We start from the raw sequence: 27,557 nt of genomic DNA on the forward strand, positions 1-27,557 counted from the left end.
ATATATCGCTGAAAATCAGATTTGTAACTTGTAGATGTTTTGGATAGCTGGAATATTCATTAATATGCTCAAGGTGAAGTGCACGTACATACCATACTTTCTCTCACAGCTAGTGCAAGTTCACTAGCCCTCCAAAACCCTAGATAGGGAAAACAAGAAAACCCCAACTCAACCAACGAGGTACACCATACAAATATTGTTAGTTTTTGTAGCATCGGATGTGTTCTAGCCACAAAATTTTGTGGAGGGGCTAGAATACATGAGATCTCCAAAACCCATAAATCGTTTTTGGAAATTCCACCTTGGAGTGTCTCAATTAGATTATTAACCGATTTTTAAATATTTCGTAAGTGTAAACTTAGGGAATATGGTTAATTAATCAGTATTAACTGAGAAAATGTGAAAATCATCTAGAAATTGACACGGATCAATCCAGAGATGATCCTAGCCATTGATTAAGTTTTAATCTTGGCTGTTGGTGCTCCAGTAGAGGATTATAAGAGGAGGTCGATGTGGTGATGGAGAGATCATCGAGTGCAGATATTCAGTTGCCCAAGTAGTTTGATTTTTTCAGAAGCAGCAGCTCAATAGAGAAGATAGAGCCAAAGGCTGAGTAGTAGGTGGAAGAGGAGGGCAATATCATTCTAGGAGGAAGATTTCCAGTTCATGGAAGAGGCAAGGGAAGGAAGACCGAAATCTCTAGAGGGCCAGGGTAATCTCTATGTAGAGGGTGACATAGGGAGCTTAGCGTAGAGGTTGGGGAAGCTATTTCGGAGGCAGAAAATAGCTGTGGGGTGAGAGAAAATTCTCATGATATTTTTGCCAGTGTTTTCCTCAGATTAGATTGCCAGTTGGGCATCTAAATTATTGTACTTAGAATTGCTTCTGAATATTAATAATAAAACCCTCATTTGTTGCACCGGTTTTCCCAAGTTGGGGTTTTTTTGGAGACGGTTGTCCAAAAAAAATTGTGTCAAAATTATTGTGTGCTAGAATTTCTCAGTTTCTAGTATTTTATTTTCCGCAGTATTTTTATGGTGAAAATTGCAGCTGTGATTTTATTCATTATTTGCCATAGCAAATAAACTGCATAATTAATTTTTGAGTTAGAAGAATAATTTCTAGTCGCTGCAATAGATAAAATTTCACATGGTATCAGAGCTTCATTGATCAACTGGAGAGCTTAGAAGAGAAAAGAAGGAATTTCGTTGCTCAGTGTGGGTAGCAGGTCGAAATTCTCAAGGAGCAGCGCAGTGTTTTTCTCAGAAGGCAGAATTGCTCGAGGAAAATCGATTTTTCTGAGAGGAGAAGAAAAATATGATTTTTCCTGAAAAAGTGATTCCAGAGGCAGAGGGAGCAGCTCAGATTTTCTTGTTGAGTAGATCTCTAGCTGGACGCAGAGAGTTTTTGCAGCAGTTCGCTAGAGCAGAGCCAACGTCAGGGTGGAAAAGAGGAATAACACACTATAGCCATGGACAAAAGTAACATTCAGGAGACTTTAGATTTGTCTTCTAGATTGGAGGACGAATTTGCTTGCTTAGCAGGATCAACTTCACAGGGAGTCTGATATATAGACAGTGGAGCATCAACTCACATGACAGGGGTTAGAGAATATTTCTCTAGCTACAAAGAGGAGCAGATGGACTTCCAAATTACTATGGGGAACATAATGAAATGTACCCCAGTGGGGAGAGGTACCATAAATTTTCAGGGGGAGTTAGGAGCAAGCACTAGCGCTACAAATGTATTGCATGTGCCAAGATTGGGTGTGAACTTGATTTCAGTATCCCAGTTACAGGATAAGGGGTATGATATTCACTTCGTAGGGAAGAAAGTGTATGTCAAACATCCGAGCTGGAAAAAGGTAAGACAGATTGGAGTTCGAAGTAACAGATTCTACTGGTTACAAATCGACTCTCCAATGGCACTAATAGGTAGTGACATTAGTAGTGGGAAGGAGCTGAATGAGTTATGGCATATGAGAATGGGACATCTACACCATGGAAGACTCAGGATGCTCAAAGAAACGGTAACAAGCGTTCCAGAACTTGGCAGAGGATGCGTACTTGGGAAGTATGCTAAGGCAGTATTTCCAAGAAGTGACAACAGATCTGATGGCGTGTTAGGATTTATACACTCAAATATTTGCGGCTCGATGTCCACTAGAGCTCTTAGCGGTGCCGAATATTTCGTCACCTTTATTTGATGATCATTCTAAGAAAACTTGGATCTACTTCTTGAAGAACAAGGATGAGGTCTTCGATTGTTTCAGAGAGTTTAAAGCTCACGTGGAGAATGCGTCAGGGAAGAAGATCAAGGTGCTTCACTCAGATAATGGTGGAGAATATATTAATAAAGACTTCACAGATTTCTGTGCGAAGGAAGGCATCAAGAGAGAATGGACAACTCCATATAATCCGCATCAGAATGGTGTAGCAGAGCGGAAAAACAGATCCATTGTTGGAGCTACAAAGGTTATGTTATGTGACCGAGATCTACCCATATTTCTATGGGCAAAAGCATGTAACACGACAGTGTATATTCAGAACAAGACTCCTCATAGAGCATTGGGGAAGAAAATGTCAGAAGGTGTCTTCACAGGGAAGAAGGCAGAAGTCGACCACTTCAAAATTTTTGGCAGCTTTGCTTATTGCCATGTGGCAAATGATAAACGGATCAAACTGAATCATATTGCAGAGAAGGGGTTCTTTGTTGGGTACAACGAAACCTCAAAGGCATTCATAATCTACATTCCTAACAATAAGAAGATAGTAGTAAGGAGAGATGTGAAGTTCATGGAGGACTGAGCTTTCAGGGGATCTCGTGAGATGCTTGCAGGCGATTAGAATTAGTCAGCAAAAGTTCCTTTGGTCCAACAGTAGGGGAAACTAGTGGGTCAGGTAGGAGGACAATCACAAGAGTCAAGTACGGTGACCAACACCAGTGCTTCCTCAAGTGTAGGAAATCTGGGGAGTTCTTAGCAGATGTAGCAATAGAGATAGGATGAGGAGGAGCTGGCAGAACCTCCCAAGACTAGTGGTTGAGCCAATAGAGAGGTTCGTCAGACATTAAGAAATGCAAAGGAGTTTATTGGAACTCTTAGGATGAGCAAGAGACAGTGCAACAACCTGATAGGTACCAAGCATTGGTGGCTGAGGTTGTAGAACCTTCCATCTTTCAGGAGGCCGCACAACACCAGGTGTGGGTAGATGCCATGGTAGAAGAGTACAACTCTATCATGCCGATTGATGTTTGGGAGGTAGTGCCAAGGCCAGAAGACAAATCAATTGTAGGTTTGAGATGGATCTATAAGATCAAATATGCGACAGACAACAGTGTAGAAAAGTACAAGGCTAGGTTTGTGGCAAAGGGTATGCGCAAAAATAAGGGATAGATTATGAGGAGACCATCGCCCCAGTTGCCAAATACACTTCTATCCAGTCAGTTATATCTCTAGCAGCTCAGATGGGATGGCAGATTCACCAGATGGACGTCAAGGCAACCTTCTTGAATGGGGTGCTAGAGGAAGAAGTATACATAGAACAACCAGAGGGCTTTGAGATTCATGAGAGGTGCACACATGTGTGAAAATTGAAGAAATATCTATACGGTCTCAAGCAGGCTCCTAGTGCATGGTATGGTAGAATTGACACCTACTTGCAGCAGATGGGATTCGTCAAGAGTGATGTAGATCTAAACCTTTACTATTTGATGGTAGAGGGTGAGCTTCTCATTCTAGTTTAATATGTGGATGATCGTTTTTTGACAGGATCATCAGGGCTCATAGAGGACTGCAAGAGGAAGCTAGTAGCATAATTTGACATAAAGGATTTGGGGTTGATGCACTATTTCCTAGGATTGGAAGTGTGGCAGAAGGATGGGGAGATCTTCCTTGGGCAAGGAAGATACGCTATAGATATTCTGAAGAGGTTCAAAATGCAGGATTGCAGACCCATGTCTATGCCCATGATTACCAACTGGAAGAAGATATATGCATCAGATGACAAGGATGTCGACCCCACCTTGTATAGACAACTCATTGGGTCTCTCATGTATCTGGTCAACACTAGGCCAGATATTTGCTTCACAGTTAATACCCTTAGTCAGTTCATGGTAGAACTGAAAAGGGTACTGTTGTTGCACAGAATGTCTAGGCATTGCGACAACGGCTCAGATCGGGGGTTGTCACCCTGATTGCCAATCTCTCCGTTTAAGCTCTCCCTACAATAGGCTAAGGGGGGTAGACCCTATGGAAATGGAATGAAGAAGACCTGGTTGGGAACCAACCAGTTTGAGAGACACAGTGAAGCAACCAAGTACTTGATTGAGATTTAACAAGACTTATAGGATTTGATTAAATTTAAACGATTGATACCAATGCCTTATGGAGTCAACAATCTTGCTAGGGAAATTAAGACCAAGTAATTGATTAGCAACTGCTGCTTGGATGAATAACTATCTTATATGAAATGCAGATCCTAAAACTAATGTGAGATGCAGGAATTTTGGTTAATTTTAGTTAAACGCCTATCTAAGTTTTAACCCTTCGATCCTTTCTATATTGAGCCTGATTTCGTAGTAATTGGTAGAGAGAAGATAAGGTGAAGCACACTAAGGTGTGATTATCTATACCTCTCCTGAAAATCTAACATACTCGGTGCCTCCGGCGCCGCAGAGAGTTGTGGATCTGATGAATGCAAGGTCACCGTTTAAGTACTATTAAAAGCAAGCTTCTCAAGTAAAGATGGATGGGTACCTATCTCTCTATCGACCAAGCTTATGCTTGGAAGTAAATTTTAATTATGCTAAACTAACTTAATATGCAAATGCACAAGATGATGAGATGAAGTTAGATTCAAGGAACAAGCGCTTACGCTACAATCTATCAAAGCTTTTAATCACCAAAATGAAATGTTCACTTTACTAGACAAAGATTTAAAGATAAACTTCCTAGAAATATCACAATTTGCACCACAAGATTACTTCAAATCTTTTTTAATACAATTATAGCTCAAAGAGAACAAGAGCTTCTTCACAATTAAATATCAGATGCCCAATAAATACTTAGCTTAGGAAACAAAAGATATGCAATTTATCACAATTCCATGACAGAGAACTTTAATAATTACATGAAATATTTGCAAAATATTTAACACGCAATAAACATCAAATAATTCAAGTAATTAGATCACGTTTAGAGCTAATTAAAACGATGAGCAATCTAAATAGATATTCAAAACATAAGAAAATTCTCAAAACCTTAGCATGCAAAATATTCTAGCAATTAAATTTCGAAAATTTAAATACCATGAAGAACTGTGAAATTTAAATGTTACGACACTTAACAATTCCATAATTAAAATGATTTTTCTTAAGTAACCCTAATCCATAAATTTTTTCTTGTTTTCCTATAGTCAAACTTTAGAGATGATTTAAAAAATATTTAAATGTGTTTTGACTATAAAGAAACTTAAAATTTTTAACTCCACAAAATTTGTCCCTTTAAAATTTTAAAGTCCTAAACTCCTAACACAAAAAAAAGCCAAGAATGAACTTTAGATAAAAATTTATTTATTCCTTTGGTAAATTTAATGTGTAAGTTTTACGAAGCAAATTTAATGTGGCAAATAATTAATTAAGTTTCTTAATGTGACAAAAGAAAAAAATCAAAAGTGTTTACTAACTTAAATTTTTAATGGGCCAAAGGCCACATAAAAATTCTAATTTTTTAATGTGAAAGCAGAAAGTCCTCTTTAGAAACATCAAAGTCACATAAAATGGAAATGATTTTTTTTAAGTTTTTTTTTTTTTTCAAGCAAAATCCAAATGTCATAAAAAATATCAAAATCAAAAAGGAAATAAAAATGAAATTCAATTTCTAAAAGAAATCAAACTCGTAAAAATTTAAAATCAAAATCGCACACCTAAAAAAAAATTCAAAATTTTAGAGCTTTCCTTTTAATTTAAACAAAAATTAAAAAATTAAAATGTAAAATCAAAATCATAAAAAAAATTGAATTATTAAAAAAGGAACTAACCCTAAACAAAGCCAATGATAAAGTTAAGTTAAAAGAGCTAAATTGAAAAAAGAAATGAAGAAAGGAAATGTCGAGGGTTTGCTTGTAGGTTGGAGGCAGCGAAGGAAAATGCAGGTCAAGGATGAGCTGCAAGCAATGTTTGGAAGGAGGACAATGGCAATGAGGAAGAGAAGAGTTTGGGCAGTGCAACAAAGACGCAGGTAAAGAGGGCCGCGGAGTAGATCAAGGAGGAAGGGATATCGAGCAACCGAAAGAGAAATGAGATGACGAGCGAGGAGTGGAATGGAGGGCTACGGGAGGAGAAGTTGTAGTGAACAATGAGGGCAGGTTGAGATAGGGAGAAGCAAGGGTGAGGGATAGCGGCTTGCAGGCACACAGGTGATGGAAGAGAGAGGAAAACACAAGCAGAAAGAGCTGGGGCTGCAAGTTAAGAGGAGCCGCAGGGAATGAGGAGGAGGGAAGGACACACACGCAGAGGAATGAGAGAGAGATTGGCGGGTGAGGGTTTCGAAGGAGCTTGGGGAGCGAAGGATGATGGCAGCAAGCAGCGAAAAAAAAAAAAAAAAAACGCTAGCAGCAAAGAAGGTCAAATAGGGAGAAGAAAAAGTGCAGCAGAAAATGGTAGCCTAAAAACTTAAATTTTTTCCAAAAATTCTTTTTATTAAAATGATATGCCTTTGCTTCAGATTTCCTCTCGCAGAACTTATGAAATCTTTAGAAAATTTGAAAGCCTTCACACTAATTTTTTTTGAATAATGTCCCTAAAAATGGTATTGAGGCCAGATCTTACCCTCTAGGGCTTAGATTTGGCTTCAATTTTTTTTTTTTTAAGATCTATACCTGCAAAAACGAAAACAAAACACCCAGAACCCAAATATACAAACATAAATAAAACCCAGAACCCCAAGTCCGAAAACTAAAAAACAAATTGCCCATCTATGCACAAAGATGGTAGATCTATAAGATTTGAGGAGTATGAGTCCAACTCCACTCCCAGAGCTGATAATCTAAGGCTCTCGATAGCCAAATCTATCAATTTTCCACAAAATATTTAAAAAATAAATTTTGAAAATTTTGGAGAGGTACTAGCCCAAAAGCACCCTGCAGAAAATTTTTAATCTTAAGATAAGTCCCAGAGTTTATATGAAGTAGGCTCTTCAGAAAATATACGCTAAGATTTGGTGGGTCTAACTGAGAACTATCCTCAAACGCTCAAATAAATACTTGAAAGATCTCCTGCAAACACTAGATCAACCATCAAACCAAGTAGAGAAATAAAACAACAATGAAATTCTGAAGAAATAGAGATACCTGCTACTTCGATCAAAATTAAGAATGTTACCATAGATCCAACAAACTGAATAAGATACCTGTATTCAGATTATTCTAAAAGAGCTATTGATTGATAGTTTTCACATAACATTAAGCATAATTTAAAACAATGTTATGTAATATTCCTAATTAGCTATGGCTAATTGGAATATTCGATTCTGTTCAATTTTTGCCTTCTATAGTTATTTGTAAATAAAAAGTGAGGAAGGGGGAACATAACTCACTTTAGAATAAAAAATCACTTCCTAGGTAGTACAACGTTGTGACTTAAAGGGAAGCCAAGGGGGCCAAAGGGGGACGCAGAAATGGAGCCCACGCAGACACATGGAGGAACTGCGCAGGAGGAAAAGAACACGTGGCAAGAGGGGAATCACGCAACAGGAGGTGGGCCTAGGGATTGTGAGAGGCAGAGGCTATAAAATAGATAGGAGCCCCCTCATTTTGGATCATTCAGTTATGTGCATTTGGAGCTAGTTGTTTCGACTTCTGAGCATGCTGGCTGTTTAGCTAGTCTGCAGCACTGTTTAGTGCATCGAGTGTCTCCATTCGGAGATCTCACCCTTAGCCCCGGGGGACTTCGAGTGCCTGCTCGGGCAAGGTATTTCCTTTGGTGTTTCAGCAATAGTTTCATCAGCATTCCAACAGCAGTTTTAGCAACGTTTTGGAGGATTGCGCAGCACTGGGAGAGGGACACAGTTCTTTTTGGTTGTAGTGCTGGATTGGGGTTTTGCAGGTGGATTTATGCTGGGAGATTGAGCAGGGGTCCAACTCTTGTCTCATTGGAGGATTTTTGGCAGGGTTTCAGGCAGTGTTTCAGGTAGAGTTTAGAGGGGTTTTCTTCAGTGGCAGCGCAGGGCATTGAGGAACTGCGCAAAACCCCAAGAGGGTGTTTTTCGGGGGTCGGCCATTCCAGGAAAGCTTTCTGGGTTTTTCTGGGTTTCTTGAGTAGAGCCCGAATCCAGAGTTTCAGCTTTTTCCGAGGAGGGGAGCAGCCCCAAATCATCATTTGTTTCCTAGCAGCAGCAACAACATCCACACAGAGAGGCCATTCTTGTCATTCTGAGAGTATTTCTTCACTTGCCTTGTGCAAGTCGAGGTGCCATTTGTCTAATCACCTCTTGTACTCATTTTATTGCTCAGTATATTAAAATGGCTTAGCATTTCTCGCTGCATTTCTCGTGTATCTGCCTATATTTTCGGTTTACATTATTATATGCTGTCCCACTGTTATTTTATCACTTGTGGGTTATTATATCATTTGCACATATTTGGTTGGAGTTTTTGCTGGGGTTTGAGGAATATTCTGGGTTAGGAATATTACAGTGGTATCAGAGCATAGATCTGGCTCAACCTGTGGAGCTAGCAATCTATGACACTGGGGGAAAAACCCTACATTTGTTACAGAGGTAGGAGATACAGAGACACGGAGCGTAGGTTGGAGAATACCTACGGAGAGGGAGACTGTGTTCTGGTGGTGGACACAGAACAGGAGGAGCCTGTGGTGGATGCAGAACAGAGGGATCTGATGGCAGACGAGGATGGGAAGAGATTTGCGGATATGCTCCTCAAATCAATACAGGATCTGTCGAGGCAGATTGAGGTGATGGGGCAGAGATTCACGGCAATAGAGGCTAGACAACGTGAGAGCCCACGGGTTTTTCAGGTTGGTGAGGGATCAGGCGCATCCCACCATTTGCCAGAGCAGCGTGATACTGCGCAGCAGGTGGCCTCACATGCCCCTACATGCTCTACCATGCCCACTTTCTTAGGAGCAGACACGGGGCTGTAGCCCAACAGGAGGCAGAGGCCGGACATATGAGCGATTATTTTGCAGAGTACCAGGCCTATGGGCAGGAGTTCAGGGAATCCCTCTCATTCAGAGATTTTGTTCAGCTCCAGCGGGATAGTAGACCTCGCGACCATCACAGAGGGTACCGGCATTACCATGATGGTGACACCCATCGTGCAGCGGGTAGATTCCACTTGCCTATGTTTGATGGCTCATCAAACAGTTCGGCAAAGTCTTAGGTGGAGAAGCTGGATATTTATTTCCAGCTTAACCAGATGTCGGAGATAGAAGCCATCAAGGTGGCAACATTGCATTTGGATGGTGAGGCCCAGGATTGGTGGTTTCATGGGATGGTTACACTAGGGCACTCCACAGTGACAACATATGCCGAGTTTACCAGGAGACTGATGGAGCGATTTGATCAGAGGGATCCAGAGCAGCATTTTGTTGAGCTGACGAGGCTCAAACAGACAGAGGGCCCAGAGACCTACATTGCAGATTTCTTGAGGGTCTCTGGGATGGTGCCAGACCTATCCATGGCACAGAGGGTCTATATGTATGTTGAGGGGTTAGCAGAGCCACTTCGGGGTTTAGTCTGATCCACTAGACCAGCCACACTCTAGGACGCTATCAGCAGGACCCGGGACTTACAGGATGTCTTACCCAGGACCCGGACACCTTACCCCCAAAGACAACCCTTTCAGTCTAAGGGGAAGGATGTGAGGATTCCACCTCCAAAGAGGAATCCAGGACGAGTACAGATTGAGGACGATGTCAGGAGGGAGTTGAAGAAGAAGCGGTTATGCTTCACATGTCAGGAGCTGTGGGCACCGAGACATAGATGTGCTGCTAGCAAAGCACATTTTATTGAGGTCTTCTCCGAGAGCAGTGGAGAAGAGGATGACGAGGATGATGTGGAGGCAGGAGATAGCCATGCCATACAGGGACCTTTGCCACCTCCACCGCTAGCAGCAGGTGGTGCATCTTTTGCACCTACCGGAGGGGCCCTTGCAGCACTGCGAGGAGTACCCAAGTATCTGATGCTACGCGTACGAGGGACAGTACGTGGTCAGCGGGTATCAGTTTTGGTTGACAGTGGGGCGACCCACAACTTCATCGATGCACAAATGGTTGAGCGAAGAGGTATTCAGACAGAGAGCTTCGATGGGTTTTCAGTCTTGGTCCCAAGAGATTAGACCATGACGTGTGCTCGTTATGTTCCAGACCTTTCAGTGACGATGGGCACTTACACATTGATTGACCACTTTTTTGTGGTCGATATCCCGGACACCAACATGATACTGGGTGTTCAGTGGCTTATCACTCTAGGGAAGGTCACGACAGATTGGAAGACCCTAGAGATGGAGTGGGATGATGAGAAGACAGGAAGGCATGAGAAGATACGGGGGTAGCACACATATCCGCCTCAGATTGTGTCGGCTCATCGGATGGAGGCAGTCTTCTGAAAGGGAGACATAGAGTGGGCAGTGGAACTGCGTGCATCAGAGGCAGGGACTACAGGGCAGACGGTACATCCAGAGATACAGTCCATCCTTGATCGGTATGCCATAGTGTTTGGGGAGATTCCACCAGGACAGCCACCGGATCAGGGGTTTGAGCGCACCATCGAGCTTGAGCAGGGCATACAGGCAGTGATCACCACCCGCTATAGACACCCCAAGGCCTATCTGGATGAGATTGAGCGAGCTATCCAGGAGTTGCTGGCACTTGGGCACGAAGTTTGAGTCTCCGTCCAGTCTGTCTTGGTCTCTTACCCCGTTCACTGCCATCTTGCTGCTCCTCTATTTCCCTTTTGGAAGTTCTCGATGTGACTCCCTCTGAGCCTCGATTTCCCTCCTGTAAATCCCTCTGCCAATGTCGAGATGCCCCCACTCCGATCCTTAGTGCAGCTGCACCACTGATCCAAATTTCTTGGCTAGAAATCCTCGGTAGCAACTCCCTCCTCCTTGGTCTTGCCCTGTTAGGTACTGTTCTGACTATAGTACCCGACTAGCTTCACTCTGCAACTTACCCACAACCTCCTAAGCCCCATCAAGCTGAAGGTTAGAGCTTCTGGGCTTTGCGTAATCCGGACACCAACAAAATTCGCACCTCCTGGCCACGGGCATCAATCCTTCCCGACTGAGAAAGATGACCGAGCATTGCGTAGGTTGAGTTTGCTCCCCTCTGCCACTGCACTGATCCTCTTCCTAGCTCAAACTTGATGACGCAGGCATTGCGTCACCCCTTCCTTGCTGCTTCTCTGCTAGGAACAACTTCTGTCACTCGGGACAACTGTTTTCTGCTGTTGCTGCTTTGCTCGACTGATGTCCTCAATTCTCCTATGATCTGCAACCACACTCTGATACCATGTTGGAATTTCTAAGTCTAACTGTTAGAAACCCTTCATGTACTTTACTGATTTATTCTTGCCTACTTGTTCTGTTAATTAACAAGTTATTTACCATGTAAATACTGAAAATAAATACAAGTACATGCTCAACACATTACAGATAATCAATTGAAGGAAACAAAACAAGCACACAAGTGACATCATTGTTTTTGGACCAATGTCCCCAGAAAAACCCAATGTGGGAAAACCAGTGAAGCTATCTGAGGGTTTTATTATTATGCAGTTTTTGAATACAATCTGGGTGCCAAAACCGGCTCACCCAACAGAGAATAATCTCAGCAGTAGTACCTCTCTACTCGGAAGCAGATATTCTGGCTGAAACCCCGGATAACACTCTGACAACTCCCAGCTCCAATCTGCCCCATGAAAACCCATCGTTTGCCTCTAGGGACTGCGTCAGCCCTTCCTGGCCTAGCGTCAGCGCAATAACCCATGTGTCAACCTCTGGAGGCATTGCGTCAGCCTCTAGAGCCTCTGCGTCACCCACGCTGGCTCTTTGAGGCATTGCGCAACTCCTGGCTGCCTCTGTGTGGGCCCTAGTTGGTTCTATATGGCCTCTGGCTGGCTCTACGTCCCTCTCTCCCGGCTTTTGCACTATTCTTCTAGTACCCTCTCTGCCTCTCTGCTTCTGTATTCACTGCCCCTCGCTGTTGATCACTGATTCTATCTCTCGTAGCAAATCTTGCTTTAGAGAATAGAATCACTGATCACTCTGGTGTGTTCTCCAAGTGACCCTCAAACCTCCTTATATACTTTTCTCGTTGACAATTCAACAGCCGAGATTAAGTCCCTAATCAACGGCTAAGATTAATTCTGGCTTGATCCATGACTTTTGGACCATTCTAACACATTTTTATATTAATTCACATTAATATTTTATTTTCCCTAAGTTTAGACTTAGGAACTCCATTAAAAATATTAATTATTTTAATATCTTCCCAAACTGTTTAGAATCTGCCCAAACCATTTTTGGGTATTGGAGATCTCATGTGCTTTAGCCTTTCCACCAATTTTTGTGGCTAGAGGACATCCGATGCTACCCCAAATCAACAAAAAAAACACCGAGTTCAGAGAATCGATTTTTTGAAGCAGAGCAGAGGAGCCACGGGGAGAATTTTGATAGTGAGTTGTTGCAGTGAGGGGCAGGGATAGTTGGGTTGGAGTATCTTCTCCATGACCCAGGATACGCAGCAAAGAGAGGCAAAGAGACACCAGAAGGGTTGACCCTAGGCCAAAAGGGCCCACGCAAATCTTGACGCTAAACCAGAAGGGCTCACGTAGAGATAGCGTAGTCATCCAGAGCAGAGGTCTGAGTTTTGTAGAGGAGCTGACATTTCTGAGTCGGGAGGGCTGGAAATTGCTCCCGAAGGCAAGGCGTTTCCCAGTTGAGCTAACGCAGAGCTTTTGAGGCTGACGCAAGCAGGGCCAACGCAGAGATAGCCTGGTACAGTTGGTTCAGCTGCCGGAACAACTGGGAATTGCTAAGTAGAGTGAGATAATCTCACTAAGTTTTTCTGCCAATTTATTACCTCTGTAACTGGATTGCCGGAAGGACATCCAGAGTTGTATTCAGAAACTACTGCTTAATAATATAAAACCCTCAGAGTTGTTGCACCAGTTTTCCCGCATTGGGTTTTTCCGGGGACATTTGTCCAAAAAATATTGTGTCACTTGTGTGGATTTTTCTCTATTGTTTTGTTCTTGTTTTGGGCAAATTAATTAATTAAGTGAAGGTTGAAGTTGTATTAGCTTTGATATTTGCTGTCAGAAGCAGTAGATAATTTGTTTCGGTAATTAACAGATAGGAGAAGTTTAATCAGTTGCTACAGTAGGTGATTTGGGTGGGATTCTCGAATTTTCACAAAATATGCCTTGTAAAGGAGTTTCCCAATCCTAAAATCCTTAATGGACTTGACTTCTCGAATGGTTCTTGAAGATTTGACTTTTCAAAGGTGTGGGACCACACGAGTCCAAGCGGACCCAGCCTCGATTAATGAGAGAGAATCTAGCAAACAATGATGATCTCAACCTAGACAAGGAAGGGGAAAGGAAGAATTTCCACTTAAAGGTGTCAAATTAATCCTATGAGGTATTGGCCTAGGGAACAACAGGGCAAAGTTTGATCTTGGAGTTAGGGCTTGGGTTATCTCAAAATTCCACCGTCATAATGGCTTCAAAATTGGAGGTGACCTTGAGGACACACCAATGTAGTAGAGGCTAGGAGATCGAACTTTTTCTTGGGCTATTTTGTCGGGAAAATGATGCCCTAGGTGACCCAACTTGGCTAGACCTAGAAGAGAGAGGGAAAGGTGAAGAAAATGTATTCTTTGAGTGATCACCTATTGGAGGACCAATGCCTTAATCCCTTGGGGAGAATGGAGTCAAGGAGAATAATGAGAAAGGAACTTGTATTTTGGTCAAGGAGGCCTTAAGGACTACTTCGCTTAGCCTTTAGGGCAAGAGGAAGAGACCTCAAAGATTTTATACTTTGCTTGGCAAAAGAGATGGCTTATCAAGATAAATTCACCAGTGGAATTATCCCTAGGAGATTTCATTCACATACATGGCCCAAACATTGAGAGATGCTATATAGAAACAATAATTCCACAAATTTGCAATTATGCAATGCAACAATTAGCCTTATTATAGTGAAAACCCCATTCAATGCATGTGAAAAAAGTAAAACAAGAATAAAATTAAAAGGGTGTATTTGCATGCAATAGAACTTATCCAACCATCAATAATTTGACAATAAAGAAGCTCCAAGATAAAATACTCCAATCCAAACATCAAAATTCATCCATGCTCCAATTCTTCATCGTAGAAAAAAGTGCGAAATTCTCTAAAGTGAAGAGTGATCTAGTCCAAAGTGATGATGAGAAAATGACCTCATCTCACTTGTATTTATACACTAATTCTTAGGCCTACATAAGCCCCAAAAATAAAATAATGTGCTAATAACCTAACTTTTGGTGACAAGCCCATCAAACGAGCTCATAAATGAAATAGCCTCTCAAGAGGCAAATGATAAACAATACGTGTCGTAGGGCCCTCCAAGAGGCCTGATGAGGTTCATAGGTGCCATAATGAAGAATAGGACCCTCAAAAGTGATGTACAAGGGGGTGGCCCCTTGTTCTCCAAACAATAAACCTGTGGTGCTCTTAGTGAGTGTGGGGGCACAATAATAACCTCATGGGTCTCCAAATGAGTCAAAGATGCCTGCAGACTATCTTTAAGGGCTCAGATGATGGTGTACGTGATGCCACATCATCCTACAAGTCCTGGGTCAGCTGCCAAGTGCATGGTACATCTATGGCACTGGCTGGGCAAAGGTTAACCAAGTGCATCTTCCTTGTCCAATAGGTGGATCTTGAGCCAATATTTGAACATCTCTGGGGATCCATGGAGTGCTGTCTATAGTTGTGGAGGCCCATGGCTCTCAACACACACCCTACATGTGCCAATGTAGCCCTCTGGAGGGTTAGGACTTCGTATAGGGAGACCAAACCCAAGATGGAGGCCACTTGCAATCCTCCATAAGATCCAATGCGTATCCTAGCCTTCCAGTACAACAAGTCCTATGTTGCGAGGGAGCGCCTCCCCCCTCGATCCCGCTCCCAATCCACGCTCCGGGCGGGAGCGACTCGGGAGCGCGCTCCCGAAATCGCTCTCGAAATGGGAGTGATTTCGGCAGCGCGCTCCCAATTTTTTTTTTTCACTCCTTGCCTTTTCGGGAGCGATTTCGGGAGCGTTTTGCCTTTTCTGCAATTTTTTTTTTGTAGTAATGTTTGAAATGCAATTTTTTTTGAAAGAAACAAATAATTTTTGAGTGGGGCAACTTAATGATCAAGTCTAGGCCCTAGTATTGATATGCTATTCATGGTAATGTTAAATTCTTAAAGTAAAAGTGACATTCTCCTTAATATTCATTTTCATCCTTTTACTTCAATTTTTAACATTACCATGAAATGACTCAGGATGTTTGAGAGTGGTTCCGGCCTCATTGGATTTCATATGGAGAAGGTAGAATTTTAGATTTCATTCAAAATCCAGCAGACTTATCAGTTTTTCAGGATTGGGGGATTGCAATGTTTCCATTGAATTTTGTCATGTATTAGGGTATGGAACTCGTATTTAATCAAGAGCACGAATCCCTCTATGTACCTTGATGTTAGTGACATTGGTTGTCGAACTCCTCTATCATGACTCTCCTAAAAATGTACGCATCACTCAAACAAAATCTTGACTTGACATGCGATGCTTGTTCTATCTTATGTTAATGCTTAGAGGGTGATATTAATGACAAAGATCCCTATACAGATACAGAGATAATGACAAAGATACCTCTAGATATTAATGCTTAGAGGGTGATATTAATGACAAAGATCCTGATTTTCCAACAAGACTAAAAAACTAGACATTTCTCGTGGTGGCAAGAGGCCCAAGCATAAGAAATAGATAATAGATTTACTTCTCTTTTCTAGTTTCTAGTAGCTTTTATAACTATTGACTCTTTCATATTTATTATGGTATTTTTTTAAACAATATATGACAATTTAAGTTTGAAGTTGGCAATTATAACTCATTAGTAATGAATTATGAATATGATGCTTCATGAAAGTTGAAAGTTGTTTCATTTCATTTCATTTTATAACATTTCATTTCATGTTAGATATTATTTGTTGTAATGGTTACACTTAGCTTACAAGTACAACTTTGGTGATCAATGATGATAAATGTTATATATTGAATTTTGAAAGCTTGAAACTTTAAGATTGATGAATCATGAGACTCAATATGTTGTATGTTACTATGTTACTAACTTGTGGACGTGGTTGATGAAGATTATAACTTCTAGATGATTGTTGTTGTATGGTTCAATCTATGTTTTTTTATGTTTTTTATATCTAATTCATTATTCTACATGTTTTTGTTGACATATATGTATCAAAATATAAAAAATATATATATTATATAAAAAACGCTCCGGGATTCGCTCCCAAACCGGGAGCTTCTAAAAATGTCGCTCCCGCTCCCCGCTTTCGCTCCCGCTCCCAAGTAACACTGAACAAGTCATTAAATAAATCGAGTAAAAGAACTTACAAACCATGGACCACAGGTGGGAACTTCATAATGGCCCGCCCTTCCATAATGGGCTTTGGCGTGTGCTAATGTCTCCAAACTCCAAATGGGGTTAACCAAGTATCCCATTAGGTGGTTTCTACTTTTAAAGGGGATAATATGTCCAAGGTACATCATTTAAAAGGTGGTGGCATGTGATAAGGAGGTGAATGGAATAGGGAATAAGAAGGGGCAAACCTGGGCCACATGCTAGGGTACATCGTTAGCTAATAAAAGGGAAGACCACACTTGGGTATATAATGTATAGGAGGGATAAATCGTGGTACATGAGGTGCCCAACCTTGATTTTTCCACCCTTCTTTATATGCCTTTTGCCTTTTTATAATTTTTCTTTAATTAACTGCTCGGGGCTCAAGGGGTAAGAGCATGATGTCTAAGATATAGCAGTGGATACCCTTTTTAAGGTAGGGTGGTTCATTGCCCAACAAGGGTTGGGACAATCATGAGTTCTTATATGATGAAGGGGGCTTATAGAGCCTATAGGAACCAGGGCGATGGCCATGATGATGGGGTAGAGCTCATATATTGGTTTTTTCCCACGTGTTAAATGTGTTTGCCTTGACCATCTTTTGCATTTTTTGGTACGTTTTCTTGTTGAATGTGGCCACTTATGCTTTTACTTTTCTTTTTAGCTGCATCAACCTCCGGGGCATTATTTTTGGCTTGACCCAAGGTGTGGGCAAGGGGAAGGGGAGAGTTAGCCCCATGTGGACCTAGTGGAGGAATGTGGACCCAAGTGGGAGAAATGATGAATGGGGTAACAATAAGTGGAAAAGGGGCAATATATGTGGATGAGGGAGCGATACTACGCAACCAAAATCAGGGTTTCCCATGAAATACCATCCCTAAAACCAAATGGTTAGTAAAAGAGATTCCACGGGACTAAATCCTAGGTTAATTTCCAAAAGGGGTATAGGGGACAAGACCATGGACCTAGCCCATTCTTTCCGGTGAATCCCCCCCTTAATCCATGCCCAAAAGTGTCCATGATAAGCAAACGACAAAACTCAATTATCAAATGACAAGGCATACTTTTAAGTTCAGGAGGTCCACCTTCAAACGTACGATCATGACAGATGGGTGAGGGACCACATAGCTGACTCAGGTGGTGGAGAAATGGCATAATGAGCTAGTTGGTGGCTGCAAGGGGCTGCTGGTTGCCCGCTGAGGACTATATTGGAGAAAAAAATTATCCTAGGGATATCACCCACAAAATGGTGGGTAACAGAGCCTTAATCCCAAAATAGGAGCCACAAAGATATTTTGCAGCAGAATGAGGAGATGGCCCTCTTCATCATGATCTTAGAGGCCTTCTACCAAAGTTCTAGCATAAGAGACCTCAACACTATCCTTGGAGAGCATTTCACATGCGTGACGTTAGCCTTGCGAGGGCTAGAGAGAGAATTAAATTAAATTTTGATGAGCTATCATGGTCGGCTTGTGACCATTTGTGGGTTACTTGTCATCTTGTTATGTTCTAGGAGCTTGCACATATCTAATTCAATGTAGTAGCACTTGTATATATAGATGAGACTTACTCACATCTCAAACCATCACTCTTTGGATTTTCGGCCTATTGGTAAATTCAAACCTGCAATTTGTGGAGGATTCGTGGTGATTATGGATGCATTTTGATGTGTGGATAATTCTTTTCTCATATTTTTAGCTTCTTAATGACATTGTTATGGATGGATATAATCTTCACTGTGAAATTTTCTTAAATTGCAGTAAATAGAGTTTTATTCTTCTAACTAATTAATTATGTGGTTTATTTGCTATGGCAAACAATGAATAAATCACACTACAATTCTTCACAATAAAATTTCGTGCGTAAAATAAACTGAAACTGAGAAAATAGAGCACACACAGAATAAAAATGACACCAATGTTTTTGGACAAAAGTCCCCAGAAAAAGCCAACTAGGAAAATTGGTGCAACAGATGAGGGTTTATATAATTATATGTTTATTAATGGCAGAAGTGTCCTCAGACAAGTAATTTTATTAATCAGAAAAAAACAATTACATAATTGATTTTGCAAGAGTTTATACCCGAACAACACAAACACTCTTGCAATGAGCTATTTATAAGCTCCATGTCCTAACTACCTCTAATTATGGATCACTTATTAAATAACAAGTGTCCATTTACAATAAATGCTATTCAAACCAACTAGCTAACTAATCTCTTAAAATAGAGCCTAAGATACGACACATTTGGAGAGTCATATCTAGTTACAACAATATGCTAATTCTAAAAGTCTCCATTAAATAATTAAACATTCTAGAATAATAATTATTAATTTAATATCTTAAATTAATAATTATTTTATTCTAATTTTATAACCTATGATAAAATTGTATTTTTGGATCATCTAACATTCCCCCCTATGATCCAAAGATACATTACAACAGATACCAAGTTCATCCCTGAACTTAGTAAATTTTATTCTGCCAAGCGGTTTCGTGAAAATGTCGGAGATCTGATCTTCGGAAGGACAATAAACTGGCTTGAGGACATCTTTGGCAATGAGAGATCTGATATGATGATACTTGGTGTCCACATGCTTTGTCTTTGAATGAAAAACTGGGTTCTTGGCAAGTTTGATAGCTGACTGGCTGTCAATGAATAATGATGTAGCTTCTGCCTGAGAAATGCCCAAGTCCTGCAAAATTCTGCACAACCAAACAATTTCACATGCTGCTTCCCATGCTGAAATGTATTCTGCTTCTGCTGAAGAAGTGGCCACTGTAGCTTGTTTCTTACAACTCCAAGATACTTCTGCTGACCCCATGTTCATTAAATAACCTGATGTTGATGCTCGATCATCAATACTCCCGGCAAAGTCGGCATCAGAATATCCACCAAGTACAAAATTTTTAGTCTTTGTGTAAAGAAGACCAAAATCTTTTGTTCCTTGGATATATTGAAGAACTCTTTTGGCTGCATTCCAGTGGCTGTTTCGTGGTTCCTGCATAAAACGTGAAAGAATACTGACTGCATAAGATAGATCAGGACGAGTATTTGTCAAATAAATCAAGCTGCCAATCAACTGTCTGTAAGTTGTACTGTCCACCTTTTACCCCCTTCAAATTTTGAAAGTTTCAAGTTTTGCTCCATGGGGGTGAGAACGGGCTTGCAATCTTGCATGCCAAATCGTTGAAGAACCTCTCCTGCATACTTACTCTGAGAAATGAAAATATGATGTGGACGTTGGAAGACTTCAACTCCAAGATAGTAGTGAAGTAATCCCAAATCTGTCATCTCAAAACTTGCATGTAACTCCTTTTTCACCTGTGCAATATGATCATCATGGTTGCCAGTAATGATCAAATCATCTACATACATAACAAGAATGACCAGATATTTTCCCTGTTGTCGCACATACAAAGTATCATTAGATTCACTTCGTTGAAAACCAACTTTCCTAAGGTAGTCATCCATCTTTGCGTACCAAGCGCGGGGAGCTTGTTTTAATCCATATAAAGCCTTGATCAATTTGCAGACTTTATGTTCTTGTCCTTCAACTTCAAAACCTAGTGGCTGGGTCATATACACTTCCTCCTGTAAATCCCGGTTGAGAATAGCAATTTTCACATCCATTTGATGAACTTTCCATCCTTTTTGAGCGGCCAATGCAAGTGTTAATCGGATGGTGTTCCATTTTGCTGTTGGAGCAAAAGTTTCTTCATAATCAATGCCTTCCTGCTGCGCAAAACGCTTTGCGACAAGTCGTGCTTTATACTTTTCAAGTTCTCCCTTTTGATTATACTTAATTCTGTAAACCCATTTGCATCCTATGGGTTTAACATTTGCTGGACAATCAACAAGTTTCCAAGTGTTGTTATCAATTACTGCCTGATATTCTTCAACCATAGCTTGTTGCCATTCTTTATGTTTTACTGCTTCTTTGTATGTGGAAGGTTCAGTAAAATCATTTGCTATTAAGGCAAAATTGCCTTCACTTCTATGTGCCCTTCTGGTGCCTGTTTTATTCTGCTCATCAGGCTTTACATCTTTCAAAAGTTGAACTGCCCATTTCGGAAGTTGGTGCTCACTTGTTTGCGCTTCTGTAAAATCCCCATCATTGTAAAGTGGATTAATATAAACTGATGTTCGTCGTTCAGGTGAAGAATGTGGAGAATCACTGTTAGAAGAACTGCTACTGCTTGGAGATGCGGATGAACTGCTAGAAGACCCAGATGATGTTGTTGATGTAGATGGACTGGATGACTCATCTTCAGAGGAAGGAAAATCAAGTTCATACCAATTTGGTGAAGTTGGTTGACTTTGCATTTTTCCATTTCTTTTACTTCCCTTAGTTTCTAACTTGTGAAGAAGATTTTCAATTTCTTCAGCACTCTTACTTTCAGTTTCATCAAAAATGACATCCCTGCTTACAATAAATTTCCCATTGGTCAAAAGACGATACCCTTTCTTCTCATCAGAATAGCCAATCATTGTGCATTTTAAACTTCTTGAGTCAAGCTTAGTTCGTTTTTCTTTCGGAACTAAGGCATAACACACTGACCCAAAAACTCTAAGATGTTTAACTCGAGGTTTGAAACCAAACCACGCTTCATAAGGTGTGATTCCGTCTAAAGAAGCAGTTGGAGATCTGTTTCTTAAGTAGACAGCTGTATGTATTGCTTCTGCCCAATATGTTGGACTTAACCTCTTGAAAGTTAACATGGATCTCGCCATTCCTAACAAGGTGCGATTCATTCTTTCGACTACTCCATTTTGCTGTGGAGTGTAAACATTTGTAAGATGTCGTCTTATGCCATTTTCACTGCAATAAGTTTTGAATTCATTTGAAGTGAATTCTCCCCCATTATCCGTCCTGAGTGTACCTATCTTTTCTTTGACTTCATTTTCAACAAGTTGGCGAAGAATTTTAAACTTATCAAATGCTTTTGACTTGTTCTTCAAAAAGTAAACCCAAGTCATTCTGCTGAAATCATCAATGAATAGTAAGAAATATTTGCATCCACCAAAGGAAGTTTGTAGTGGTCCACAAACATCACTGTGAACTAGTTGTAGCCGCCTGTTTGTACGCCATGAACTTGTTGGAAAACTTTCTCGATTTTGTTTGCCATAAATGCAAGCTTCACATTTTGCATTTTCCCTTTTGAAAGTGGGAAGTCCTTTAACCATTCCTTGTTTCTGCAATTGAGAAAGACTCTCAAAATTCAAATGTCCATATCTTACATGCCATAGTCTTATAGGTGAAATACCTGTAGTCACTGCCCCTGCAAAATCAGAATGCCTTGGAATAATTGTCCCTTTCATCTGTAACAGTTTTCCATCTTCATATCCTGTCATGACTGTTTTCAAGTTCTGTTTGATTGAATTAATCTTGACTAAACCATCTTCCATAATCACCTAATGTTCTGCTTGTCGAATCGTGACTAAAGAGAGCAAATTTTTCTTAAAACTGGGTACATACCATACATTGGAAATCATTTTTTCTCCAATGCCAGGGAGAAAAACTTTAACTGCTCCTTTTCCATAAGGAGTATGTTTTGTATCGTCAGCAAAAAAAATGGAATTAAGTTGGCAATCTTGGAAATTCCAGAAAAAATCACGTCGACAAGTCATGTGCTGAGTTGCCTGGGAATCCAAGATCCAGGCATCTTCATAGTCACTTCTAAGATGGGATGAAAGTTGTGATGCTGGTGAGGAAGTAAAAACATATTCTGAGTTATCTTCATCTTGATCATTGGCAAATTGCGCTGAATGCTGCTGAAACTTGGGAATTTTATTAAGTGAAGTTCGACAATCTTCAGCATAATGGCCAACTTTGTTGCATCTTCGACACACAATTTGACTTAAGTCTCTTCCTCTTCCTGAAGATTGTCCTCTGCCTCTGCTTTGACTTCTATTTTGAGATTGTCCTCTACCTTGATTATTATATCCTTGTCCTTGAAAATTGCGTCTTCCTTGGTTGTTTCCTCTACCTTGAAAATTATTTCTTCCTCCTCTGTTAAAATTGTTTCCTCTCTTTAGCTTTGACCTTGATTATGTGCTGCTCGATTCTGATTCCATCTGCCTCTTCCTCGAGAACTCTGCTGATGACTTACTAGTGTTGGCCTCTGTGAGAAAAACATCTTCACCAACTTTCTTCTTCTTCCCAAAAGTTTTATCATGTTGAGTTAACATTTCACAGAGTTCATCAAACTTTAGTTTCTCTAATTTCCCAATTACTTGTAGAGTCTCCAAAAAATGTGTATAGGAAGAAGGAAGTCCAGCAATTACAATTGTGACCATAAAGCTATCATCAATTGCGGGAAAACCGGCATTAATAATTTCTTGCCTAATATTCTTAAGTCTTGATATATATTCAAGAACATCTCCGCCTTTAGTTAATTTTTGTTGCAACAATTTTAATTGTAGATCAACTTTCTTTGATTCAGGTTGAGTATCAAAGAGGTCTTTAAAATTTTTCAAGGCAGACCATGCATCTGTAGCATTTTCTATATGGACATACATTTCATCATTCACAGACGATTTAATAAGAGCTAAGGCTTTAGCATTCTTGATTTCCCATTTTGCTAGTGCAGTTGCATCTGTGGGTTTATTCAGCTTAACATCTCCATCACATATTCCCTGCCATAATTCATTGTAAATGAGTGTGCTTTCGATGAGACGATGCCATGTTTTATAAGATTTGGTGCCTTCAAGTTTGTCGGAATCAGAAAACAAATTAATCAACTTAGACATTGTAGCGTTGAAGCGTCGCACCAAGAATCAGAACAGAAATGACAAGATAGTCAACACAACACATCACGCAAAAAAAACACGATCTATCGGGGCTTGGCCTTGACCCTCGAATAGTCGTCAAAACAGGAGAAAATTGACTGAGCTTTGCACTTGGCTCTAGTCAATTTCTCAAATTTTTACAAGGCAAATTTTAAAATTTGACTTTTACAATGGTGCTTTTGCACAATCTGGTAAAAATAAAATAAAATAAAATAATTACCCCCCCTCAAAGTAAAATTACTTTGAGTTACAATGCCAGGCTTATCAGAGCCAGGTTTATCTCTCAAGAAACAAATTACATAAAAAAACTCCTTATTGCTCCAAAAAATTACAAATCACCTTATTGCTCCATCAACCATAAATTCCCAAAATTAAAAAATCACCATATTTCTGCACAATACAATATTCCTCATTTCACCACAAAATTTACAAATTTGATTTAACTTTCATAAGTTCAGCCTTGCACTTTCTTGATGGACTGGTCCTCTCGGTTTGAATGACATAAATGGGTACGTATTACATCGCCAACGCTGCTTCTCTTTGCTTCTGCTCTCCTTTGCCTCTGTCACACACACCGTATGGTATGGATGTAAATTCGAACCTAGCTGTTGATGGCACAACCAATGGTGCGCTAAAAGAAAGCAGGAAAGCAACTCAAACTATTCAGAAACTGCAACTCGGGATGACTCATCAACTCTTAAATGCAAAAGAAAGCATACGGCTGAATCACATCACTGCTTTGAATCTGGAAAAGCCGCTTCCTTGTTAGTGCGCAGTTGTATATCCACAGGATTGAGACCGTTGAGGTAAATCCTTGAGCTGCTCTATTCAACAACATTCGAATCTTTCAAACCCAACGCTCGCCATGATAACAGAGATGTCTCCAAGGTTAAAGCGCATCTCAAGTCCAGAAATACGCAAAGTTTTATCAAGCAACAGAAGATCACCGCTCAAGACTCTAGTACAATTTTTGCCAGATCTTTGCCGACAAAATTAGTTCTAGACAATAACAAATAATTGCCTTTTAATCGATATGATTCACCGGTCTGGCGTTTCTACAGGTCTCTAACAGCGCAGAGGTATTCGATCACCGAGTTTCTTCTATAAAAAAACAACAAAAAAAAAGCGTAGATCCTCCTTAATTCAAGCTTCAGCCTCTGATATACCGTTTGCACTGCTTGCAACCAACATTCTCACTCCTTGGACTAGATTCAGCAATCCGATTTTACCATGGAAATAGTATCCAGATCTCTAGAAGCGGACAACCTTTTAAAATATTCGGGTTTGAATGCCCACTCACCACAGTAGCTTTTCCCAATGGCCTACAACATCTCTTATCAACACAGATCACTCTGACATGTACAACCTCCAGCGCTTTTCAAACAACAATTTTTAAACAACGAACAAATATCACTAATCTGGCCTCCTCTCGCAATAGATCTGAATGCACCAACGATCTATTACACTTCTCCATTAACATTCAAGGTCATGACAAAGGCATCACAAAGAGAGGATTTGCATATAGTGATGGAAATGCGTGGATTAAAAAAACAAACAAAAAAGGATTGACTGTTTTCACGCTGTCCTCAAAACAGAACACACAGAACTGCGCAAACCTGGTTTGGATTCTTCCTGCAAGCGTTAAACAATTCTTGGAAGACCCCGGCATTGTTTTCAGCGGCCATGGATGATGCTAAGAAGAAAGGCAATGATGGCGTTTCTCCATTTGACAACTTTTCAATCTTTTGCTGATCATTTCAACGGAGTTGAGTTTTCCACGATCTGATAGAGCTGGAATCTCCTCCTCAAATCAACTGCAGCATTACTGGAGCTCTGATACCACAATAATGGCAGAAGTGTCCTTAGACACATAATTTTATTAATCAGAAAAAAACAATTACATGATTTTGCAAGAGTTTACGCCCGAACAACACAAACACTCTTGCAATGAGCTATTTATAAGCTCCATGTCCTAACTACCTCTAATTATGGATCACTTATTAAATAACAAGTGTCCATTTACAATAAATGCTATTCAAACCAACTAGCTAACTAATCTCCTAAAATAGAGCCTAAGATACGACACATTTGGAGAGTCATATCTAGTTACAACAATATGCTAATTCTAAAAGTCTCCATTAAATAATTAAACATTCTAGAATAATAATTATTAATTTAATATCTTAAATTAATAATTATTTTATTCTAATTTTATAACCTATGATAAAATTGTATTTTTGGATCATCTAACATTTATTTTAACATAACTAAAGTAAATGGTAATGCAAAACATTTTTGAAAACATACCTCAAAATAGTAGACTCTCTTCTTGCTACGACACTAGCTAATGAACCTCATTTGAAAACTAATTGGAATGCAACCATAATCTTGCTGCAAAGAAGTTCTCTATTAATCTCCAACCAAGCCAAAATGAGGTTGCGTGCCTTCCTTTTATAATGGCAGAAGTGTCCTCAGACACACAATTTTATTAATCAGAAAAGAAATTACATAATAATTTTGCAAGAGTTTACACACACACACCAACTCAATTGCAATAAGGAGAATGAGCTACATATAAGCTTAATTTCCTAACCTATTCTAGTTATGGGCTACTTATTAAATTAACAAGTGTCCATTTACAATAAATGCCATTCTAACCAATCTACTAACTCTACTCCTAAATTGGAGCTTAAGATACGACATTATTCTAGATGTCATATCTTTTACAATAATATTCTATTTCTAAGTGTCTCCAATATTTAATTAAATATTCTAAATAAATAAATATTCTATCCTAACTTTGTGAACTATGAATTTTGTATTTTGGATCATCTAACATTCCCCCCCCCCCATGATCCAAAGATACATTACAACAGATACCAAGTTCATCTCTGAACTTAGTAAATTTGATCCTGCCAAGTGGTTTTGTGAAAATATCGGAGACCTGATCTTCTGAAGGACAATAAACTAGCTTGATGACATCCTTGGCAATGAGCAATCTAATGTGATGATACTTGGTGTCCACATGTTTTGTTTTGGAATGAAAAACTGGATTCTTGGCAAGCTTTATGGCTGACTGGCTGTCGATGAATAATGATGTAGCTTCTACTTGAGGAATGCCCAAATCCTGCAAAACTCTGCGCAACCAAACAATTCCACATGCTGCTTCCCATGCTGATATGTATTCTGCTTCGGCTGAAGAAGTGGCCACTATAGCTTGTTTCTTGCAACTCCAAGATATTGCAGCTGACCCCATGTTCATTAAATAACTGGAGGTTGATGCTCGATCATCAATACTACCAGCAAAGTCGGCATCTGAAAATCTGCCAAGTACAAAGTTTTTAGTCTTGTTGTAAAGAAGACCGAAATCTTTTGTTCCTTGGACATATCGTAGAACCCTTTTGGCTGCATTCCAGTGGCTATCTCGTGGTTCCTGCATAAAACGTGAAAGAATACTAACTGCATAAGATAGATCTGGTCGAGTCGTTGTCAGATAAATCAGGCTGCCAATCAACTGTCTATAAGTAGTGCTGTCCACCTTTCCCCCCCTTCAAATTTTGAAAGTTTCAAGTTTTGTTCCATGGGGGTAAGAACGGGCTTGCAATCCTGCATTCCGAAGCGCTGAAGAACTTTTGCTGCATACTTACTCTGAGAAATGAAAATATGATGTGGACGTTGGAATACTTCAACTCCAAGATAGTAGTGAAGTAGTCCCAAGTCTGTCATCTTAAAACCTACATGTAACTCCTTTTTCACCTGTACAATATGATCATCATTGTTTCCAGTAATGATCAAATCATCTACATACATAACAAGAATCACCAGATTTTGACCCTGTTGACATACATACAAAGTATCATCAGATTCACTTCGTTGAAAGCCAACTTTCCGAAGGTATTCATCCATTTTGGCATACCAAGCTCGTGGAGCTTGTTTTAACCCATATAAAGCCTTAATCAGTTTACAGACTTTATGTTCTTGCCCTTCAATTTCAAAACCTGGTGGTTGTGTCATATATACATCTTCCTGTAAATCTCCATTGAGGAAAGCACTCTTTACATCCATCTGATGAACTTTCCAT

The 27,557-nt window shown here is 40.1% G+C and overlaps 1 protein-coding gene across 1 annotated transcript in view; it reads left to right on the forward strand.

Moving 5' to 3' along the window:
- The window catches only part of LOC149197451 (putative methyltransferase At2g41040, chloroplastic), a 180,353-nt gene that overhangs the window by 145,995 nt on the left and 6,801 nt on the right, over nucleotides 1-27,557 (forward strand). The window lies entirely within an intron of this gene.

The sequence above is a fragment of the Pinus tabuliformis genome, chromosome 2_2 (assembly GCF_031772625.1).
Source record: "Pinus tabuliformis cultivar Carrire ecotype Pingquan chromosome 2_2, CPIR1, whole genome shotgun sequence".
Lineage (NCBI taxonomy): Eukaryota > Viridiplantae > Streptophyta > Pinopsida > Pinales > Pinaceae > Pinus > Pinus tabuliformis.